At 41.0% G+C, this 22,975-nt stretch overlaps 1 protein-coding gene across 5 annotated transcripts in view; it reads left to right on the forward strand.

Annotated features, from left to right (window-relative positions):
* LOC117939396 (receptor tyrosine-protein kinase erbB-4-like) overlaps nucleotides 1-22,975 on the forward strand; it is a 238,984-nt gene that overhangs the window by 8,729 nt on the left and 207,280 nt on the right. Inside the window, exon 1 of one of the 5 annotated variants that reach the window (XM_034864732.1) lies at nucleotides 21,210-21,411. The exons of the other annotated variants lie outside the window; for them this stretch is intronic. The gene's annotated coding sequence lies outside the window, so the exon portion shown is untranslated. Of the gene's footprint in view, nucleotides 1-21,209; nucleotides 21,412-22,975 lie in introns of those variants that run through there. 5 annotated transcript variants of the gene reach the window in all.

The following is a 22,975-nucleotide window of genomic DNA, read 5'->3' on the forward strand; positions in this document are numbered from 1 at the left end:
TGTGTGTGTGTGTGTGTGTGTGTGTGTGTGTGTGTGTGTGTGTGTGTGTGTCCAGCAGAGGTTAAGGTGGGGCGTGAGAGAGACAGTGTGTTGTCTCTAAGGAGCACAGCTATCACCGCCGGTAAACGCTCCAATTAATCAGCCCGGGCCACACAGGCACTCACTGTGTATGGTACGTGTGTGTGTGTGATCTGTGGTTGTGTGTTTGTCAGGTATGTGTTGTGTGATTGCGAAGTGTGTCAAGATCTACATTTGCATCAGTGGGATGCATCATCATCATACATACACACGTACACAGACTTGTTTTGTCTTGTCTCTATGGATAGAGATAGAGGGGTCGTGTGCTGGTTGTACATTAAGACAAGAAAATAATAAATATGGAGAACATCTAATACTGGATGTGGGTTTGTTTATTCTCAACCATGTGTTATTTTAATGAAATCATATACAGCTCATTTGCATTGGCACATACAGTATATCGGCTTTGAGGGATATATCTACAAACTGTTCCAGACTGTCTGCTTTTTACAATTTCTACTGTCAAATACAGGCAAATCATTTGTTAAAGAAAAGGGAAAAATATATTTTTCTACTTAGTGCATGTAGGTTTTCAATACTCAATGCTACAGACGCATTTTAGTCAGTACCAAACATTTTTGTGGCTGAAAAGGGAGATTTAGGCAAGCCAACCCCACAACATGCTCATGTACTTATATTTTAACAGTAATGGGTTTATATATTAAATTGCTTTAAAATTTATTTTGTACAATATTAGACATTTATGGTTAGGAAAAGACAGGGGTTAGGCTCATTTTGTCTGTGCCTTCTTAAGTGGTTACAAAGCACTATTAAAAAAAAATAGAAGAAGTTTTGGTTGGGTTTAGGGGCAAAATGGATTTGGTCTGGGTTAAATGAACATCTTAGTTAAGATTCTGGAACAGTATACTATAAGGAAAAAGCGGTCCCCTTTCCCAAAGTCCCGAGATGTTTGGTTGACCCATCTGTCCATCACTGTGTCCTCCCTCCGCGGACTTTGGGGCTCTGTAACAAGATCCCGCTATTTCCTTCAGAAATGTTATTTGGCAAAGGAAATGTATGGTATACATGAATGTAGTTTGTAGCTGACAGTTGTTAATTTAATGGCTGCAACTAATCAAATTAAATGAGTCATTACCAGATTCTGTAGCTAATAGACTCCCCAGAGCTTCAGTTGAAGTCTGACTCAAACTGCGTGATTCATCTTTCATTTAAAAACCAAACGTACACAATTTACATTGAAATAAATATTGCGTGAAGCTGGAATCAGTGTGCATTTTTTTGCTTTAGAAAATGACTCAAACAAATGTATTAATCATTTCAGCACATTAAAACCAGGAATGTAATTTTTCAAGCTAGGGCATAACAAGAGAGACTATAATATAAAAGAAGCAATCATGGCTGACTTGATACTTGAAATGTCTGAGTCTTGCTACATCCCAGGTTCATTCCAAGTCCTTAAATTCCAGAGCGGCTGCATGTATTCATGTTGTTTCCTGAAGATAAGCGGTGGGAGAAAATCCTGAGAGAAGAGACAGAGCGTGTATGAAAGACAGACAGAGAGACATTTAGAAAGCCGGGGATAAATACAGGGAGGGACAGATAGTGTTGAAACGCACGTGGTTTCATCGTCCGGTGCTCCAGACAGCGCTTCATATACCGTCACGTTGCTGCCCTCTGCGAACCCGTGTTCCGCTTGAAAATGAAATCCCTCAAAAGGCTTTCACTGCCTTGAAATCATGTTTCAACAACAGGGGCACTGGGGCATACAAACAGATTCACTCACAAAACTCATTGTTGTGGTCTGTCGTTGCTTTCTCTGCCAGATTATACACTGCTTTAGAGGTTATTTTCAGTTTAGGATCCATTTAGGTAAAAAAAATAAATACTAAAGATCCTGCTCATCAGTCAGTGTTTGTAAAGCAGAGAGAGTTGCGTGTTAATCTTTCTGGGGACGTCACTCACTCACTCAAATCTGACACATTTGAGCTAAAGTTGGGGAAATAATTCAATTTCTTTCAATTCAATTTTAATTATAGTATGAATTCTTAACAAGAGTTATCAAGAGACACTTTACAGATAGAGTAGGTTTAAACCACACTAGACCCAACAGTTCTAGTAGTACGAGTAGAAATAATGCATCTCCTCTTTTTGTTTGCTCATTTTTTATGCACTGATCACTCAAAGAGGATGGAGAAACTGGAGATTATAACGTTCCACCTATATAATTACACTCGTTTTGGACCTGTTACTTGCCATCAGGATTCCAGGAGCGCCAACACAGTCGAGAATTCTCCATCACAGCTACTTCCCTCAAACTTAATGTCATGGTTTGACTGTGCTAGCAAGCAGAGCGTCGGTGCAGAAACATTCTTTTTCATTTGAAGTGAAGATGCGACAGCGTGAGAGAGTTGCTGCAGTGCCAGACAGAGAATATACTGTATATAGTTATACACACACAAACACACACACACAAACCATTACGTAAAGCAGCAGAGAAATCGACACTGACATTAAATAAGGGAAGGGTAAAAGATATGCAGTTTTTTCCTAAATGGGAACATATTAGATACACGGACACTCACACAGGCAGTCATGTTTCATTTCCCTGCATACAGGGAGTTTTTCATTTCCTTTCTGGGACGTTATATCTATCTTCAGGGCATTTGGCATATGGAGGTACCGTATGCACGTGCAGAAATTGACGAAGAAAGCAGAGAAGCAAGCGTAGAGAGGGAGGAAAGCAGAGATAAAAGACAAGAAAGCGGGCGTGGTGTGTGTTCTTCCACAATGAATTACAAGAGAAAGGCAAGCAAGCAAAAGAAGTTTAAAAATAAATAAAAAAGTCATAGGTGAGAGGAAGGGAGACAGTTGCAGCCCCGTGGGCTACCCAGACAAAATGAGGAGGAAGTGTGGCTATTTGCCTTCTTCTCCCACCATCTGCCCCTCTGATTCTCTCATTTACTTAATTAGAGCACGGCATCTCAAGGCCGCTGCTACCAAATGTGAGTGTGTGTGACTAGTGCTTATTAGCATGTGTGCCCATACCTCAGGCATGCGTTAAGGTGGTGCAGTGTGTGCATGCGTGCGCTTCTGCAGGTGTGTACATGCACCAGGCAGGCTTGTATGTTGTTTGTGTGTGCGCGTGGTGTGTTTGGAGGGCTGACCCAAGGCAGGGCTTGTTCAAAACAGAAGGAGCAGGTCACAGTAGCACCCTCGTCCTCACACAAAATCTGGTAATGAAGGAAAGGAAAATGAGCGGTGACCTGTATTTTGGCTCAAATACAAGCTATTAGAAATTCTCCTCTTAAATCTGACTGCTGTGATCGACTTTAAGCTCTCCTAAGCTTTCCTTATTAATTATCCTGAGCTGCTATAATCTCCACTGATTTAAAGTAATAGTTGACTTTTTGTTCCTGGACATGGTTATATTGACTCTAAGCAATCGTTGTGGCATGGTTGTAATTCCTGTACAAAATTCACTTAAAAGGAACAATGTTGACATCATAGTTCCACTCGCACCAGCCAATAGCAACACAACGTAAGTTGTCACTGGTTTCTGGTCTTCTACCTGACCCACTTCAGTCATCATGTCCGTTTTTGGGATTGAGTTCAGTATGTGTGACAAAGGTATGAGTTGCAGGTAGAAGCAAGCTGAAAATGCCAATTACAAACATTTACATTGATATTTGCCCAAAACTGAAAGAAATATGTGGCTTAAATATCATTTTAATTCACATACTCATGTCTACTTAGCCTTGTAATAGTCTCAAACCCTATAGATAGGGCTGTATTTAGATACTGGCATACACATTAACTTTGAGTGGAAAAGCCTTGAGAACATTCACACCAGCTCCTCATTCATTAATTTCAACCTGAGCTAATGCGTTCCTATTTAAGAGCCTTGCAGCTCCATAACCCAAGGTGACCCACTACACGTGTCTTTAAATGAAGACTTAATGCTTAAGTGCTTAACTTTTTGATATGTCAATGAACGTCATTCCATTCAAGGCATTGCTGCAAAGCTAATTAAGACTATCCGCACCACACAACTCTCTCTGTATTTCTCAGTACGGCGAGTTTCGTGCGCAGAAAACTCAAGCAAAGACAATTACATCTTCCGAAGAGTCCTTCGTGTCCTCTGTGGATACTAGCGACAGCGTGGGGTAGGGGTGGGGCCGTGTGTGCGATCACATAAGCCTTGTATCACGTGCAGACGCCAACAGTGTCATTACTTAGATGGGGGAGACAGAAACTATGAACTACAGCTTTAAATAAAGAAAAATCTAAACGGTAGAATGAATGTAGAATGACAAAGAAAATATAAACCCGCATTGCAGCTTAGACTTTTTTTTTCATTGCAGCTGTGGCTAGGAAAGACCATCCATCATATCTGTGATAGAGGACACTGATATCTGATATTTAATAAAAGGCCAATGTCTGCTAGATAAAATGGCAAACCAATATGTCTAACCCTAGTTTGGACGTGTTTAAGTAGTAGTGGAGCAAATAGGTTAAGGCTAATTCAACACAATGAGATCTAATACAGTAATCCATAATAAAGGCTGGTGAGTTTATTTATATTTATATATGAGCATGCCATGTATTTGATCAATCACACTGTGAGGCCAAACTAGCTGATTGGGATCTGACTGTTGGTCACAGTTTTTCAATTTCGATTGTTTAACCAACAAATAGATTTAGATTACGTTTCATTTATTTCTCAAGTGCTGTGGGAAAAACAGGCATAATCAATTGTTGTCTTGAGTGTTGCTGCCACTTTTGAGACTGTAATCATGCTTCAGAGTGATGGAGGTGCATACCAGAGCCGTGCCTACAAGTGTCTGAGCCAGAGACATAGTCTCAAATCTCTCGTGGTTATAATTAGTGGCTGTTTGGAACACTGCATAGCTAATATATATATATATAAGCATAATATGTATGTATGCATGTAATATATTATCATGACTCATTTATATATTAGAATACAGTATCAGCTTTGATTAGTCTTTTGGTATGTAGTCTATATCCTCTTTTGTGTTGGAATTTTGAACTCCAGTGGATTTATGAAGACCATGGTTGACTGCTTCTCAGATCTCTGCTGGGTAAATTGAGACAGCTATGTAGACTGGTTGACTATCCGTCCAATCAGAGTTTTCTCTTGCACGACTATTTTGCAGCGGCTCCATCCGGTGCTTAGCACCACCCAAGAAGATTGTGATTGGTTTTCTTCCATCCCACAATGCTATGTGGAGTAGCTAGAACCTGCTCCGCTCTGCATCGCGTGAATGGTCTGACAATGCGAGACTATTTTGTATGTAATCACTGTAAAAAGACAGCTTTTATCCAAAGTGACTTCCAATTCAACCTTGAAAGTACAATCTCTGGACAGGATACAGTCGGAAGAGATGTAAAACTCTAACATACAGTAAGCCTAAAGGACAAGGAATAACATAAGATGTTTGCTTAAAAAAAAAAATTGGTCACGAGTCCTGCATCTCGAGTGCGAGTCGAGTGTTTTGTCTAGGAGTCTTCAGAGGACTAGTCTCAAGACAAGGCTGAAGTCACTGTGTGTGTGACCAAAGTAGGAGTCCCCATCTCTGGTGCACACACACAGGCAGAAGTGACAGTGGATCTAGTCCTGGGACAGTGCTAGCTGTCACTCACTCTTGCTCTCTTCCCTCCTGAATCCTGTCTTCTGATGGGTATCAACTCCTGTATCCCGCCGTCCTATTTTAAGTTTTTAGAGAGAGAGAGAGAGAGAGATGCCGAAAGCTGACACTACATTCTAAGTTTGCCGCTGTGTTGCTGTTTCGCAGCGCTTTCAGGCTGAACGCTCTTTGTTGTGTGACATCAAACGTGTAAGAACCTACATTCACGCTCCTTCATTCCCCTCGTGAACAAGTTCAGTAGCTCCTTTTACCGCATACACACTACAGGAGACCACATAAACCCTCATTCAAGGCACATGTGAAAAAGGAATAAGATAAGTCAAAGGCAACTCTTCGAGGGAAACATTATGAGGATGTTAAATTTCTGCCACACATCCAAACCGTTTAACATCTGATCTCAATGAAGGCCTTGTATCACTCCTAGGAGGTGCCTTGCTTTGTTTTCTTCCACATTTTCCTGGGAATTTATGTTCCTGCAAAAGAAGCACCTTGTTCAGAGAGCACATTTGAGCTTTCTATCTGGAGCAATGCGCTATTGCCAGCCCTGAAAGTAAGTCTAGTAGAAAGGGGGGAGGGAGGGCAACGTTAATGAAGCTTTATAAGACGACACGGTGATGCAAGGACCCAGTTTTATCAGTGGGAGGGCTGCGGTAATCGGCTAACCAAGGGAGGGAGTTGGCAGGGGGCCCCTAGTTATCAAGACAGCTTTGGAAACTCGGGGAATCTGCAACAATGGAGAAGAAAAGAGCAGGATTGTGTGTGTGTGTGTGGAAACACAGCAAAAGTGAGATAACTTCCAGTTTTAACTTTTCTTATTTTTTCTTATTCAAAAGTGAGATAAAGTAATTCATTATTTTTTGACATAGTGTTTGCTCACATTGAGTTCATTTGTAGATAAAATCAAACTAATAAAAGATTATTATTTATCAAGAAATGAAGCCAGCGTTTTTTTTTTTCCAAGCTTTCACTGGAGTGTAAAGACGAGTAGAAATTGGGTGTATGCAGTTTTCTTCCGAGCGTGTGGCGGTGCTTTGACTCGTTGTTTGCGAATGCAGAAGCAAAAGAGGCTCTTGTTAATTTTGGGTTTTTATAAACGGCTGATTTAGTAGTTGCATGTGTGTTTTAACATTGAGAAAAGGGCAGAAAATCAATGTACAGCAGTTAGACTGCAGAGGGAAACCCAGATGTTACGGCTGTAAGCAGTCCAACATTTCTGCCACCGTGAGGGACTAACAACACTGAGATGCAAGTGCACACTGTGACACAATCAAGATTGTATTGCAATGATTCTGTTCTTCTTCTTGTATGAGGCTCCTACACCATAGTCATGGTAACAAAAACTTGAACCAAGAGTCAAATATATTCAATTTATTACTATACAAGACAAAGAAAGGCAAGAAATCTTAACCCTTTGACATCTTTGGATGCTTTTATATAGACCTTAGTGGTCCCCTAATACTGTATCTCAAGTCTCTTTTATATAGACCTTTGTGGTCCCATAATACTGTATCTCAAGTCTCTTTTATATAGACCTTAGTAGTCCCCTAAAACTGTATCTGAAGTCTCTTTATATAGACCTTAGTGGTCCCCTAATACTGTATCTGAAGTCTCTTTTATATAGGCCTTATTGGTCCCCTAATACTGTATATGAAGTCTCTTTTATAAAGACCTTAGTGGTCCCTAATACTGTATCTGAAGTCTCTTTATATAGACCTTAGTGGTCCCCTTATACTGTACCTGAAGTCTCTTTCCCAAATTCAGCCTTGGTGCAAAATTCCAGCCACTAGAGCCAGTCCCGCAATGAGCTTTCCTTAGCATGTGCCATTTTTGAGTCTGTAGCGATTGAGGAGGTGGTGGGGGGGAGGGCAAGGTGGAGGCCAGGGGTGTGGTCTTGACCACCTGCCACTTTGCTCGTTTGAAAGCCATGATGTCTCTCTCTCATGGGTTTGTCAAATTCTCTGGGCGGGCAAAGCAGAAAAAGAGGAGGTAACCTTGCCTCTTGTGACCTCATAAGGAGCAAGATTCTAAATTGGCCCATCTGAGCTTTCATTTTCTCAAAGACAGAGCAGGAAACCCAGGGCTCTGTTTACACCTATCACTATTTCTAGCCACTGGGGGGACCATATGCGGGCAATAGGAAATCATATTAATGTTGCGATACCTCATAAAGGGACATTTGTATGCCATGGGACCTTTTAACATCTGAGAAGCTTGCTTGAAAGACGCTGGCAGCTGTTGATCAATTAATCACATATTAATTTCATCTCAAGACAACTTTTTAAACCACTTTAGTGTAATCCATTTCTCCAGTGTGATCCAATGTAAATGCTGTGAATCCGGCTGACTACAGCTGTCGTCTGCTGTGAATTATATATATATATTTATAGTTCAGATTACACAAGAAACTTGGTCGAGTATTTCTTTAGAGGAGATTGCCTAGTTAGTCTATGCTAATATAGTACCCTGCCCTTTTATGTAAATGATTAGCTTGCGTTTATATGTGAGGCATTTGTAGGCTGTTTGTACATATATATCACAGAAAGATAATTTATGGAGGCACTAATTAAAAGTAATCATCACATCCACAGTGAGTACATAAACTACATTTATAGAGGCGATGAGAGAACAACACCGATATAAAACTATACAGGCATATAAAAACACTTACTGCTCATTTGCCTGTGTGTGCCATAATGAGCATCTGTGTTTTTTTTTTAATGTAACGTTATTACCTATAACAGTGCACCTGTCTTTTCTGCGCCTCGGATAAAGAACGGAGATTTGCTTTTTTATTTTTTTTATTTTTTAGAAGCCTTTTTAAATGCCAGTCGGCAATTGGCTTGGTGGGTAGTTAGTGAACTGAGAACACACACACACACACACACACACACACACACACATGAGCGAAATCCTTCTGTTGTGAAAATAGTGCTGCTAATTAGTGGAATTAGCCACAGATCAAAAGGTTCAATTAAAAAGTGGTGTTGTTGCGTGGAGGCTGTTGGCCTCATTTGCATCACAACACATGTTCGGGGCGGGCGGTGCAGGCGGACGGATGGACGGACAGAGGGACGCCACAATATGCTGCTCACCTTACAGGAGTGCAATGGATGGCTGAAGCAGACATCAACATACAGCTAATGTATCCCAGGGAACATTGTTACCAAAATGACTTAATCCCACGTGGCTAGAGTTGGTTTCATCTGTCCAAGGACTGAGATTCTTGTCATTGAGATAACAGCTGCCGACTGAACACATTGGGTGATTGGATCCCCCCAGTTACTCTGTGATAATTCAAAAACCTTGAAGTGAACAGTTTGTATCACAACTACAAAGCCACATAAAACTGTCTGAATGGCTTAATTCTGCCAGCCTTAAGTGAGAATGCAACTGAACGAACTGGTTCTTTTTAAATGTACTCTAACAAATGGACACACACACAAGCATGCAAAGGAAGGCATTTATGTATGCAACCACTTGAGCACACACACACGTACCAGGTGATGAGAAATGACACTGATTTACCAGGAGATGAGATATTACATTCATTTGCCCAAATGGACACGTCAGCACACACACATCCACAAATGAAACACAGGCATTCATTTGCTGTGTTACAAACACACTAGCTAATGAAAAGCATGCCGTTCATTTGCACGGAGACACGCACATACACTCATGAAGTGCGTGTTGTTGGCCTTTTGAGTTCCAGGTTTAATTAAGAGTATAATTGTGTGTGTGTGTGTGTGTGTGCTGATTTGTCATGTTTGCATGTGTGGATTCCTGGAGCTGCTAAACATGCTCTCTGCCACCACAGCTTGGACCAACACGGCCAATTCCCAGCACTGCTAATTTACCATTTAAATACCACATGTTTGACTCCTAATTAAATACAGTGCCAACACCGGCAGCTCACACTTTTCTTTCTCTCTTGATGTTGTTCATATCAGCGAAAAGGAATTGTCATGTAAAATGTTATTCTCTGCTTTGATTTCTATACGCGATGCTTTCATTTATGGGCATTATGCCTTTTTTACACCCAATAATACAATCCAATAAAGCTCATTTAGGTAGAAAAAAGGTCAGTAAAAGTCCATAAAGTCAGTCTCTCATTTATTGACTATGGAGCAGCTCCTAACTTTACACTTGATGACATCCAGTTTGAGACTTACTTCTCTGGTTTCTGCCTTTTAAAAGAAAGAGAGACTGTTCACAAATATACTAATGACACACTGGAATTCTTAATTTCAGTGTGCTCCCCTTTAAAGCAGAAATAATTGATTTGTTTGCCACTGGGGGGCATTAGAACACGCTGTAAACACAACATTAACATTTTATTAAAGATGTTGTGGGGAACATTTTAGCAAGGACTTGCCTGATTCTTTTTTTTACCCATTGTTGAAATCAAGAATAGATCAAATTGCAGCTTTTAAATTTCTTGCATCAAGTTGAACCCTGACCAATTAACAATGGACTAGAACAAAGGTGATTGGACAGGGAGGGACAAAGACGTCTGGATTCAGTAATCCCAACAACCATGGCCTCCCGGACTATGCATGGATGTTGTCAAATTGTGCGAGAGACAGGAAAAAACGAGTGCAATTTGACGCTCATTTGCCAGAATTTACACAATCACCAGTGCTGTTGTTTTTTCTGTCAAGAACAGTTTTTTCAATTCGACGGTGCAGCCGAGCTAGTGTACATTCTGCGAGTGTGTGCAATGTGTGTGTGTGTGTGTGTGTGTGTGGATCCCCAAGCTGCTACTGTTCGCTACAGTGGTAGTTTGTACCTCCATGCTGTGTTAAATGGGAGTGTCCAGGCTGCTACCGGGGCTCATTTATCAGCCTCACACAGGAACAGTCCTGGCTGCCGTGGAAACCGCCCGGGACGCAGACCAACACAGAAACACACACACAGTACAGTACGTACAAATAAAAAAAAGCAAACAGCTACGCCGACAACACCACAATGGAATTTTTGGACATTTTGAGATGTGCACACGTTACATCGAGTGTGCATAGACGGCGGTGACATCAGACCGGCGGTGGTTGACACTGACACCCTCTCCCTGACCTCGCCGTCCTCCTCCGTGTCCTGACGGCGTTTGTTCCACCGAGCTCTTTCACGCCCGACTCCATCTGCCGCTTGGCTGCCACTGTTGTATTCATTCACACTGCGGCGTCTGCTTGAGCCAAGCTCACGTCAGCCAACATTGGTGCACGTCCAGCAAATTTCCTCCTGTAGCGTCCACAGGAATAAAAGAAGAAGAAGAAGAAGAAGAAGAAGAAGAAAAAAGACATTTTCTCTCATGAAGCCCAGGGTAGCGCTTCCTAAGAGGCCTGCCACTTCCATCAGGGTGCTAAATGTTTACGAGAAGCACTCTGTTTTCTCTTTTTTTTCCTGTTTAATGTTAAAAAAGAAGAAGTCAAATCTGTCTATTTTTACATTTTCAAGGATCTGTCTTTTAAAAGGTTTGGATGGCGGCTTGTAAAGTCCCAATTGTTTATGTGTGCCATTTGGTGGAGCTTTTTATTCAAATTTCCTTCTAGTGCTTTGAGTGCATTCCTTTCTTTGCTAAGTATGGCTGCATATCCTTTTTAGTTCATTGCATTATTTAAATCGTACACCTTGAGAGAGCTGTGGATTTTTCACAGGTTTTTCCCTTCCTCAGAAGTTTCTTTTTTAGATTGCAACCAAGCACATGCTTCAGAGTTTAGTGCGGAACTGCTTTGGGAGTATCAGGGGGAATACGGCATTTTAACATTGTCAAATTCAAAATAAGTATTTATTTTTTTCCCGTTATTTCAAATCAGAAAGATTAGGAAAACAAAAAAATCAGCTTTTTGAAACTGGGCCGAGTTGTTCAGCTGTGGGATTGTTTTCAACTGCAGCAGTCATTTTGCTTATAACACTTTCTCACTGCTACCTACACATTCACCGTGTACCCGCTGTTTGCATGTGCAAGAGCTCTTTCAGTCATTTCTTCATTAGCTTACCACTTGAGTTTGGTCTTCTTCGATTATCTTTGTGATGAGGAAAAAAATGCTGCTTTTAAATTCACGGCTCACGTCCAGTCCTGGAACGTCTTGAGAAAGAGTTTCAGAGCTGCTCTCACACTCGCTCCCATGAACTGAGCGGGGAGATTTATCCCACTCATTTTGCCCTTGAATTTACTGTTTTATACCTTTTTTTTATTTTACACTGTGAGTGTTCTGTTTCTCGGAAGACTTGCGCCTTTGTAGTTGGAAATTGACATTCCCTGTGTTTAAAAAAAGAAACACAGTTTAGAATGACAGAAGGAAGTAGGAGAAAGTGGGGTTTTCTTTTCAGATGAAATCCAGCAAGACTTGGTGAGTCGCTTTTATCATGCAAAAAATGAAAAAAAAAAAAAGAAAAAAAAAAAAGCAGCCTCAGGAGCACTGGTGTGGACATTGTGATTTCCTACCTTGATGAGCAAACTCAGGAACTAACTGAAAGCTTTGTGCCGGTCTGTTATGTTTTTCTCTTGGGTCTTTTCATGAGAGGAAATGTTCATGTCAGTGGGCTTAAAACGGTCACAGTTTGATCCGGATCTTTCTGTTAACCCTCATTGGAAGCGCTGGTGTCATTCGTGTGATTTCTCTTCACTAAACCCGTGGTGTCTTTTTTTTCTAACAAGGTTAACCCCAATCTTGTGGGCTGCCGCCTACACATTGCACGAGCGATCAGAGCTCAAATCGTATTTACTGTTGCTATGTGACCTTCTTACTCTTGCAAAGTAATACGTGCCGCCTGACTCCCCTCGCTTCATTTTCACCCTGTGTGCACATTAGGTGCACAGTGTGAATTAGTGAGAAAATACATGTTTTCCATCTGACATTCATGTTTGCTTCTTTTATTGTCACAATGAAAACCGAGTGCGATGCATCTCAGCCCAGACCTTTCTCCTGTGTGAACGCCCCGCTCGCTTCCTCGACTCTTTACTTTTTTCTTCTCTGTGAGGTCGGCCCACTTGCTAATTGGACGACCATGCCTCCCTTGGGGGGGGGCGGAGCACGCGATTGACAGGGGTGATAATCGCCCTAATGGCAGTTCGTAGCGGTGGCGAGGCCGGCTGCCTGCCAAGGTGTTGAGAAAGCCTGCAGGAGAAAGAGAGAGACGGCTGCTTCCTATCAAATCCGCCGCTGGTGTTATCTGACGGTTTGTGTGCATGCCAAATTGGGAGGACGGGGACACCAGCTCAGCCACTTGACTGGGAGCTTATTGTGTCCGTTCACCCACCTCTGACGTAGTAACCTTGTGGAGGAATTCTACTATTCTCCCTAATTTTTTCTTATTTCCGCTCCCCTCCCTTGTTTCTTCTCTCCCCTCCCTCCTTTCCTCTCCTCCTGGTCTTCTCTCCTCGCTTACCCATGCAACCATGGAGGTGTCATTAGCAACGCGTCCTAATTAGTCCAGTGCCAGCTAATTGTGCTTCTGACGCTGTGTCTCTGGGGAAACAGGCCTTGCTAATTTCAATAAGAGTAAACAAGCAAACCACTCCCCACTGACGGCTATGGTTTAATTAGAGACCGTCCATTTCGTGTGCCGACTGAAGGCAAAGGGAAGGAGTCTGTGGAAGACGCAGCATTGAGAGACAGCGGCAGAACAAGCTGCGGAGGAATAACGCGAGGTGAACGCGAGTTTGCTTTCGTTGTCGTCTCAAAACACACTCCGAGGCTGGCGCTCATTTTAGGAAATTACCATCACTTTCATTTTAGCGCAGCCTTTCCAAAGCGGTATCATCTTGAGCAGCAGCTCCCCATCAAGAAACAAGGCCACAATTGTTCTTGTTTTTTTCACAAGTTTTATTTAAAAGGTTGAAATTAAGCACACAAGTCTGTTTTCTTTTCCTTTTAGAGAGACTGACTATTGTACGCCCAGGGCTTAGATTTCCACAGTAAAGGCAGTCGCTTCGGTAAAGTCAATCTCATTTAACCTTACATGTTTTGTTTCTTCGTTTTTTTGTAATATTTCAGGTTGGCTGAGTATTCGTGCTTGTTTTCAGCAACGGTTTTCCTCATGTTTGTGCAGTAACAGATACACCTGGGAGCTCCTTCAGTACGAGTAAAACTTTTTGTACTCCTGTCCTCTGAGCCGCGCTGCTTGAGTGGTTCGAGTTCCGTTGCCTTGCTCAAGCGAGCTTCAGTAGCACTTCACACGAGAGGGAAAATACTTCTTCATTTGAAAGTTAAGTTTGGAAAATGTGATCAAAATAGTTTGAAATTGCCACAGTGATATATGATGTTATAAAACTCGACCTGTGTTGCAGGTAAGAAAATAGATTGAAAAAAATAACATTATATTATTATTTTCACACATGTATGTGTACATTGTGGTTAAAAAGAAATGAAAAAAAAGTCAATTAGCTGTTAAAAACACACACGCACACACACACACACACATACGCATGCACATACACACACACACAGACACACACACACACACACACACACACACACACACACACACACACACACACACACACAGATCTGAACATTTTCCAAAGCTTACACAAATACACACAAAATCTTGAGAACTCATTCTTAGCGGACTTATTAGTCATTACCTTCTAAGATTTTAGCATATTTTATCTGTTTATAATTGTATGTTTTTTAAATAGTTTAACTACTTTTCAATGTTTCATGTAAAGGTGCCATACAAATAAAGCCATGCCTTGCCTTGCTTAAAAACCAAGCGCCTCTTACACCTACAAAGTCTATCCATCAACAGAATTTCTCAGATACTCAAGTTTATGAATCTGTGAGGACATCTCTGTGTGATTTGACCTTGAAATTTCACATCACAGTTGCAATATAAATACAAGAATAACTTTAAGATGAAGCAGTAAACGTCTGGTGTTTCACAGCCAGTGGATTTTGAAACGCCTTAGTTTTTTTTTTTTTGCTGTTTCCGATGGCAGATGAGCTGATTCAAATGGTGAGCAGGTGTTGCGTTCACTTCCCTTCTGCCATCATGTGATAAACTCACAGTAGTCAGCAGTGAATGGATGGAATGCTATCTGGCTCTGTGGATTCTTTTTTGCTATCTGTGAAATGCAATTCTTCACATCTCACTCTGCTGCAGACCGTTTCACACTATCCCTTCTCACCTAATTAATCACGCTATTGAACTTAATGCCACTCACCAAAAAGCAGTTGGCAGTCTCTTCGTCCTCTCCCTTCCCCCTTCAAAGTCTGGCTTGATTGTCACACGCAGGCAGGTTCGTTTTTTCATGGTCCAGATATTTCCCCCATTGTTTAATCGGGTTCACAGAGGGTCCATCGTTATCACCGCGATCCTGTGTGTGTGTGCCATTAGGTCAGGCATTAACAATCGAGCACCCGGCTTGTAAATCTGAGGCTACTGAAGGGTGGATCTCCTCCCTCAAGAGATGAATGGAGTCATGGACTTTCATTACGGCTTTCACTGTCGACACTTATGCACGCCCACATGCACGCATGCACTATAAAAATGTAAATATAGGTGGTCTTTGGAAAAAAAAACGAATGCAAATAAACGGTGAAAGTGGCTGAAACACCACAAAAGCACCACATATAAATCTAGGTATGTACACATACACACACACACACACACACAGCACATTTCCTCTCAAACTCTTTAATGACAGCACTTAGAGTTGCCTCACATGAGCGGAGGTGTTGCCACTGATGTCGCGATGGAAGGTTATTTTTCAAGAAGATGTTAAACACTCTCAACTGTGTGTGTGTTTTGTCATCTAAACGTGGATACTGCTCGTGTATGAGACGGAAAGAGAGAGAAAGCAGGAGGGAGAGATGGGGGAAGGATTTATGGGTGTAATAATGGAATCTCAGTGGCTGGGCCATTGACACTAAGGCATTTTCTCCCATCCTCCTCCCATTATTAGATGGATGGAACAGGAGGGAGTAAGGACAGCAACATATGGGCGGGAGACAATGGCAGGCTGTTGTGTTGGAGCGCACATCACACACTCTGATTCATACCATACAGGCATCTGTACACATCGTGCTAAAAGAAGTGTTTTTGTTGATCCATTTTGCACATCTTGATGGTTTGACTTCAAAAGCGTGATCTTCATATTTTGTTGCGTGTACAAATGATTGGGCGTCTACAGCCATGCCAGTGCGTTTTGTGAGGCTGCACATAAGAACGGATTTAGTCTCTCTGACTTCTGTCAGCCGCACAACACACACACAGAATAAGCCAAAGTCAACAATTAAAATCCCTCCGATTCAAAAACATTAAAATGTTTCTATCAAACTTCATCATGTTGAGTCAATTCTGAACCAATCAGCTGTTAAATCAGCTGAGAGGCTGGCGTTTCCCAGCAAGCCCAGGGTCTTGCAGTCGGTGAACAGCTACTGCGTTGCCTACATGTGCGTGACGTCAGAACAAGTCGGGATCAAGTTGGACACAAATCTAACCGGCATGCATCGCCGGTGATTGAATCTGCGCCTGACCGGGCTCATCTTCAGTTTAGCATGTTAGCATGTTAACCTTTTTTAAAATTACGACACGAAATACAGCTGAGGCTCATGGGAACGGCATTATACTACATTTGAGTGTTTGTCCTTATAAACAGGATATAAATAGACGGATTTAACCTGTTAAGGGCGCTGGATTCAAAAAGTCAGAGGATACCCAACATGATTAGGAATCATCCTCTGGGCACCATATACAGTATGTCTGTAACAAAATTCATGGCAATGCATGAAATAGTTGAGAGATTTCACTTAAAGCCACACAGTAAGTTAAACTATAATGCATACAGGGCTTAGATTGGGTTCAGAGATTGAATATAGCAGTGTCAGATTCAGCAGCTTTTAAAGACTTGGGTATGGGGGTTCAGGTCTCAGATTTAGACCTATGCAGAACTCTAATAGGCTACATGTATTTATACAGCACAAGGAAAACTCATGGCTAAATTGGTTGCTGCAGCTGTGTTATTGATGTAAATTATGATTAGCTTTCTGTCTCAGTCTCTTTGTACCTGAATCATACAGTGCACACTGCAGTTTGCTTTCTTTTTATTTCAAAGGCCATTATGTCGCCATTTCCTGATTATCTGTGCTGATGTAAACATGGGCACCAACGACTGTTTACAGTAATGTGATTTGTTCTAATGCATAATTCAACTTGGTTCAGGCAATCTCCTTGTGCAGCTGCCTGCAAATACATTAAAGCTGGAAAATCCAGCCTGTCATGGTCCAGACTAAACTGTTAATGAACGATGTTGTGGTCTGCTCAATTGGGGACAAATATTTGCTTAATTTAAGGGAATTTCACGTACTTATGTTTGCTGCTTTGATAGTACGCGTACCAGAGTACACTGGAGTACTTGTGTAGAAACTTAAGTTTTGCTTGTCCTTTCAAATCACTTTCAAGTTGTTTGTCTGTAACTTTCTTGCTGTTTTATTGGCGTTTAGCAGTTTGAATGAGCTGGTTCAACAGAGGTTAATGTCTCCGTTCATCCATCCATCCATTCATCCGTCCAACTCCAATAACTCCACATCTTCATTATGTTACAGAAACCTCCTTACAGCGTGGCAGATTGCCACAAGCGCTGCTCATTGGCCGTCACCGAGCAACAAACACCTGCCGTTCTGTAAATAACACCTGCTGTGGGATAATAGACACCTGCTTGTGCCTGCATTGATTATTCTATGGTGACAGGACTGAATGTAATGAATGACTTCCTTCATTTAAATAATTTAGACCAAAGTAGCATCCTCAACACGTTCTAATTGCAGCTAGGTAGCTCTTTGTTAGCATAAGGACAAGTAGGTATTTTTGTAGGAAACGTTTCACTTTTTTCACTTTTATTTTCTCTTATAAAAGCAGATACATCACTTTAACACTCAATTTTTGGTGCGTTATTGCATTTTCTGTGCTACTATATCCTTCTAATTACCATAAACGGAACGGAACCTTGTCATAATTGTATTATTTTCTATGTTAATATTATGTTTTCTCATTCTTTCTTTCTTTCTCCAGTGCTCCAAATCCCACTGTAGTCATTGGTTCTCCACTCGGAAACAGAAGGTGACAACAACAGTGTCACCACAATGTCCATCTAGTAGCGTTTATTGAGCTTAAAATCATGTCTAAATAGATTTTTCCTCAGCAAATTGCGTTAACCAGTTGCAGATTTTGGAATGAACTCATTTCATCCATAGTGGCCTTAAAGTTAAGACTAAAAGTACTTTAATCACCAAGGTAATTTAAGGCCTTTGCTGAGTCATTGGGTTGGACTGGGAATACCAGACATGTATATGATCTGCCAAGCTGTTATGGCATTAACATAAAATGTCAGCATTTATTATATAGTTTTGCATTTTTCATTCTTGTATGGTGGTGTCTATTTCTAAACTGAAAAGGTTTTACCTGAATTGCCATGGACTGGCAGTGGAATGTCTGAGACATTGCATATTCAACAAGTTCCCAGTGCATCAATAGAGCATCACCATTTGTTACCAGCTATTCATAAAAAAAGTGTCAAAAAAGGAGCTGTTTTTTTTAAGCTAAGTTAACTTGAACTTCAGGGAAGAGTTGCTGAAAGTAAATTAATTCACCAACTTTTCTTCTGCGTGTCTTTGCCCTCACTGGACTCCAAAGAGCCGGCCACTGGAGAACGGCTGGGTGGAAAGTTATCAAAGTGTAGCGATGCTTATGGCTAGAAAAGAGGATATAACACGCATGCCGGAGAGAAAAGCAGACGATCAGAAACGTACAATTTTGAAATTAGGCTGTTAGTGTGCTTACATCCACAGATCCAAATGCTCTTGACATGTAGGCGTACAGTTGTTTTGCAGAGTATATTGACCTCTGCACTCGAGATCATCGCTTCCTTTCACAACTTTTCATCAAACAAGAATGTGAGTGTTGGCTGGAGCGGCATGGCGTTGCCCTCATGTTCACCCACTGTTGTATTTCAGACAAGAGAGAAATTGAAATGTATGCTAATCCGCGGCTCGTTTCCGCTGCTATCCCACAGCGCGGAGCTGCACAATATTTCTGTAGCGATTCACATATTTTTGAGGGATTAAGAAGGGGGTTAGGAGGTGGTTGGGGAACCCCAGGCAGCTGTACACACACACACACACCCACACACACACACACAACATCAGCTGACAGTGAGCACGGTAAAGGGCATGTGTTTAACAGTGATTGATGCACTGTCAGGGATGTAGAAGACAGTGGGAATCCAGATTAGAGAGAATGACCCATGGGAGTGGAATGAGAGATGGGTGGGGGAGATGGAGACAGTGAGACAGAGGAAAGATGGTCTCTGGGAAAGTCTGATAACGTTTTCTCACTGCGACACATTTCACTTTGAAGCCCAGTCTGCCGCGTCGGCCCAGAAACTAAGATATACCCCGGCTGTTTCCTTTTTAATCTGTGTCTTGTTTTGTAAAGAAGGCTTAATTTCAGTCGGACACTGCAAAGGCCGTAACCAGAGCCCCCTTTTTTCAAAGTCCACCCAGTGACTTTAGCAGATTTCACGCTGTGTGTTAAATTAAAGTGACGTGGGCAAGTTGGCGTGGCAGGAAATGATCTTAATTCAAGCAAATTTGCTGGTATGCAAGCTATTTGAAGCCCAGGTATCCCTCAACAAAAGCCTTCAGCAATAAATCTGAGTGCAACATCTTCAGTATTCAACAGGTGGAATAGCAAGTGCCCCATCACGATAACCCTAAAATTACAACTGAAGAACAGTGCTCCAATACCCCAAACCACTAAAATGACTAATTAAAAAAAAAAAACGTCTGGAAGGGTTTTCCACCGTGCATCTGCACTAAGTAACTTAAGGTCAGCGCCGTAAAAATTCTCCTATGCTATCATATACTGTAACACTAGCAAGTGAAAGAGGTAAGAAAATATGCTGAAAAATAGCAGATAAAAGGATAGCATTCTTGGACTTGTTTTGCATAATATGTTACAACATAATTGAGTTAATAGAACAAATGACGTTAACTGAAAGCAGAAAAAGCAAATGGGATTATTTATGTGCATATCTGTGCATCAATTTAAACTTCATCATCAAACTTCCCCAGGAAAAGAGTGCTATTCATGGGAAGTGCATCTGTGGCCATAAAGGGCCCACAGAGGACAAAAGCTGTAACCCCCCCATGCTGCTTGATTTCAGGACAACATACAGATTATTTCCAGAAAGGACAGACACGGTGGGCGGTTATGGTGTCATTGCGAAATAGAAATCTCCAGAATGTCGCAAGCGGTGTCACGCATTGACAGCAAGGGGCCTTTGGTGCTTTTGTGGATGTTTCCTTTGACAGATGTCAGGAGCCCGGGAATAGAGCTGAAAGCTGTCTGAGGGCTACTGGGGCCCCTACCTGAGGGACCACAGGGTGCAATAACAGGAAAAGATTTGAGACTGAGAGTGAGAAGTAGTATTTTGGGATGAAATGAAATGGGTGAAATGCATATGCATATTAGAGTTGTGCTAGTGTTTGCATAAATGTTAGCTTGTCTGATTCTTGTGTATTTGTGGGTGCAAAAGGAGAAAAAGTACTCAGGCAGCCCCATCCATTGTGGCTGTAAGCATGGCCCCGACAGAGGGTAATGGCCCTTATTCTAATCCTCTAAAAGATGAGGTGTACAAGAGGTTCAAACGCACAGAGACAAGAGGGACGACGAGACAAAAAAAAATAGGCAAGGGAGGGATGGACAGGCCCCATCCCACGCCTCATTGAGTTCTCATTCTGAACGGCCGGCACTTCATTAAAAAACAAAGGCGTCTTCCGTTGGAAAAAAAAAAGCGCCTCTTGTTCATACTCCATCACAACACATAGAAAGTAGTGAGTTTATTTATTTTATCACAACCAAAGAGCAACAGAGCATATCTTTGAGGTCCACACATTCATAATTTATGATAATTCTTTTTTCGGAAACTGTAAATGTAATTATGATAATTATTTTACGGGGAAGCACACACTAGCCGATGTGACGTTTCATCAGATAAGGGTTGAAAAATTGCTCGAGGCAAAATGCTCCTGATGTTGGTAAAAGGAGAAGGGCCAAAGTTGTACCTTAAAACATGAATGTATGCAGCTGACTCCAAATAACTCTTGTTTCAGCTTTTTTTTTTTTTTTTTTTTTTTTACTTTAACCTTTATGTATATCCTTCACATTTTTTTTTTGATTTTGTATCTGCAAGTATTTCTTCATATATGTCAATCACACATTGGAAAAATCCCAATAATTTACCATAGACTAGACATAGATAATTGTTTTTTGATTTTTTTCTGTATTGGGATTGTATCAGGACCTAAATGTTACCCTGGCTAACAAACATTTCTTTAAGATAGATGGCATTGCTAAAAAAATATGTATTTATTGCAACTAAACAAAATTACATTCCAGAGTTAATGTTACATTGTAACTAACTAGAGACTCAATTGCCAGAACCTTCCTCCACAGCGCTGCAATAATTACAACAAACGTTATCCAATAAGATTTCATCAAAAAAAACGTGTCCGCTAGCTAGCTAAAGTTACTAGTTAACATGCTAGCTTGTTTGCAACAATATCCACGACTGGACTTCGGTGAAGATTTTGAAGAGTTGAAGAACACATGGGATTTGGACAGCACATGAAAACCCAGAGGTTTTGTTTTTTGGTGATTTGGAGAGCAACGTTTTATTTTATAACAGCAAGAAGTACTGGTGAGTCAGTTTCATTATTTTTAGTAGGCTACTTATGCTGCTTGATAAACTGTTTTATCATGGGAAAGAGGAAGGTTAGCTAACATAAGCTAGCCTAACATAGCTAACATAAGCTTGCAGGTCTGTGTTTTTGATAACTACAATTTTTAAATACTTTGGGGAAAGGTTTTGCTTGCTTTTCTGACTGTTAACGTTATACCCTGTGTTTAGTGGGCAAAGTTTGGATAATTTTGTCTACAGACACACGTGCGTGATGTTGGCTAATCTATGCTAGCTGTTGGCTAATTGATGCTAGTTGCTAGCTGCACGTTGGTCTTAGCTAATATTTACAGTACGTTCACCCGACAACTTGTCCAACTGACACAAATTAGACCATGGTCTCCCATCCTATAGATAGCTTTTATATAAATATATACTGTTTATATATATATAGCTTTGTAGGTGTTTTATTACATAACGTGTATGAACATGGCCTTTGTGCTACTTATGAATGTAATTAACTTTAGTGAAAGATAATGATTCCCTGAAACCCCCTCAAGGGAGCCGAATGGATTTTTAGAGACGAGGTGCTTTGAAAACATTTTGGCTGATAGAGAAAGATATTTAAACAAAGTTTCTGCATATTTATGCAGGTCCTGGCCACTCTGCCTTAACAAGTAAGATTACTTATCATACTTTGTCTGGCATAGTCATAGCATTTTAGGCAGCAAATTGCTTGTTCAGAAATGTGATCAAATGTGGAGGACACAGTACATTGTACCATAATGTGGGTGGCTTTGTTTGTTATGTGGCCATAAGTTGAGTACTGGGGTATATAAAGAGCTTCATTTACATAGAATTATACCTAATAGTTGAGTTAAAAAAGCTGAAATTATGAATTGTTTTGACTAATAGTTAAGATCAGAGGAACGTACAGATGAGTTTAGCCAGTAATGAAAGTGGTAAATTGTATTTGCAAAGAGCGTTGTATGGAATCCAATTATTTTTTGTGGTAGTCTGGTTAAAAAGACACCCATATTTCAGATATAGACCTCTTTTTTTTTAGATGTAAAATTTGACCCGAGGACAACAAGAGGGTTAAAAGACTGAAAGTCTAATTTTGCTACTTCTTCTGTGATCTTACTTGCAATATGGCTTTTACTTAAGAACCCCCCCCCCCCACTACTATATTGTATAGAATTAAGTTGCATGATAAACGGGGACTACAATAAGTTGTAGGGCATCTTAAAGTCTTCATGCATATCTTTGTAGTGCATAGAATACTAAGCTATCAAAAGAATAATTGTTGGTTTGATTTTACACACACATGTGGTACAATGAATCCTTAAGATTAACTCTATCTGTGGATGGCTACCTTAGTGACTACCTTACTTACAGGCTAGTAAGCCTATCATCTATGGGCTTTTTTTAATACTCCGAGGACCCCTGTTGAAGATCGCTGGTCTAGAGAATTCAATGCCGCCTCTGCATTGATACCTTACATTGATTTCTCCTCAGAATAGAGCTAATGTCAAGTTGCCTTTCACATATTTACTCACATGAGTACTCGTTTACCTGCCAGAAA

Source organism: Etheostoma cragini, chromosome 24, assembly GCF_013103735.1.
Source record: "Etheostoma cragini isolate CJK2018 chromosome 24, CSU_Ecrag_1.0, whole genome shotgun sequence".
Taxonomy (NCBI): Eukaryota; Metazoa; Chordata; class Actinopteri; order Perciformes; family Percidae; genus Etheostoma; species Etheostoma cragini.